This window comes from Galeopterus variegatus, unplaced genomic scaffold (genome assembly GCF_000696425.1).
Source record: "Galeopterus variegatus unplaced genomic scaffold, G_variegatus-3.0.2 Scaffold1911, whole genome shotgun sequence".
NCBI classification, from domain to species: domain Eukaryota; kingdom Metazoa; phylum Chordata; class Mammalia; order Dermoptera; family Cynocephalidae; genus Galeopterus; species Galeopterus variegatus.
In genome coordinates, this window is record NW_007728022.1 from 83,063 (window position 1) to 85,099 (window position 2,037).

The following is a 2,037-nucleotide window of genomic DNA, read 5'->3' on the forward strand; positions in this document are numbered from 1 at the left end:
AAAAATAGTAAATAATATTTTCTTAGCCACATGTGATAAATTAACATATTCTTTCACGTTTCCAAAGACTCATGTGTTTAACCTCAGAGTTTCAGCTGAACAAAAGAGAACTGGATCTGTGATAAACTCTTTTTTCCAATTCTTTGATGACTTAGGAAAATGGAATTTGATGGATGTTTACAATTGAACACATAAAAATATAAAGAAAACTAAAAAAGATAATACTAAATTCAAAATAATGCAAAGTCCAACATCCTTGCTACATTAGCTTTAAGCACACTGCCTTTTGGCAAATTATTTCCCTCTTTCCCTCATCTCTCTTTTTTCCCCCTCCTTTCCTTCTTTCCTTCCTCTTTCTCCCTCCCTCCTTTCTTCTCTCTCTTCTTTCTTTCTTTCATTTTCTTTCTCTTCTTTCTACCTTAAGATTTATGCTACTAGTTTCTAATAAATGCTTTAAATATAAATATCAATGATACCTAATATATGGCAACTGCGTAACTAACTTCAACAGAAGCTAATACTGATCTACTCAGAGCAAAAATAACAGCATGTGATATCACATAATAAAATACTTAATTTTTTTACATATTTATCATCACAACGTTTTCACAAAAGGCAAGTAGAAAAGAGAAATTATCTCAGTATTCTTGCTAAAATGATGAGCATTAATTAAAATGATGTATTCATAATGTTCTGGAAATTTAAAATTATTGATAATTTAAATTTTTCTATTATTAATATTTATAGAGCTTATTTTTTTAGGGTTTATATTTTGATGGCAATACTATTTTTAGGTCAAAAAAAGCAAAGAGATAAGAAAAAATTTGAACACAACAAAGTGGTGACAATCCCAAGATCTGGGTGGTCCAGGTGTAGACTCTCTATTTTGAATCTCTTTGGTGACTGAAGTTTCTTAAAGGTAGTTAGGCCTACTTGAAAACTAAGAATTGTAGGTCTTACTCAACATGTACAAGAGTCATGGAAACCAAGGAAGACCTGGCTGACCCTCAGAATTTACACATAAGCTCTCAAGGTATACAGTACTGCAAATGCCATAGAGTCCTAAAATGGAATCATTGGCCTTTGGACACTCAATTGGGAATTTGAAGCAAAATGGAGAAAGATCTTTTTTGTCACCTACCCATTTTTTATTTATACTATAGCTTATTGTAGACTATAAAATGTCATAAATGTCTCACACAAGTGGATGAGACTCTAAGATTAGTAATAGAAAACATGTGTTGAGTATTTTGTTAAGCGCTTTACAAGGATTATCTAATTTAGTCCCACAACATTCCATGAAACAAATACTACTATCATCCATACTTAATGAGGAAATTGAGGCTTAGACCGAATAAATAACTTGATGAGATTATATCACCAAACATTTTTTACTTACAGATAGAGATTCTGAAATGTAGAGATGAAAATTAACTTCTCTGTGGTAGACTGGATTATTGTTAATTCTGCACTCCTTCCTTCCACCATGTGATTTGCAGAACCACAGAGTAGGTGAGGTATATCTCTCTTTACCATTAATGTTGGGTTTAGTCCCATAACTTCCTTCACCTAATACAATTTTAGAAGAAATATATGAGAAGAGCATTCTTCAATAGCTACTTCCCTTCAGCCTTGACCCCCAAATGAGACAAAAGCCAATACCCCAGAGTCAAGCCCTAGCAAACTGCATCCTAAATCAGAGTTGCCCCAGTTGGACTGCAGACCTCAGAGAGAAAAAAGAAAAAAAAAATCAATGTTTGCTATTGTAGGCCACTGAGATTGGTGTGATTTGATCAGCAGCATTACTGCAGCAATAATTTCACACAATATCCTTGGATACTTAATATATTTTAGATAAATTACTGCTGGAAAAAAGTTAAAAGACAAGTTAGAGAACCTAAGAATTATAAAGTAGGGAAGCAAGAGCTAAAGAAAACCAATGACCTGAGGTCAGCTAGAATAAGAAGTACTTTTTTCTTAAATTTTAAAAACAACATATAAGCTGTAACAAAATATGAATAACTAAAAAAAATACTC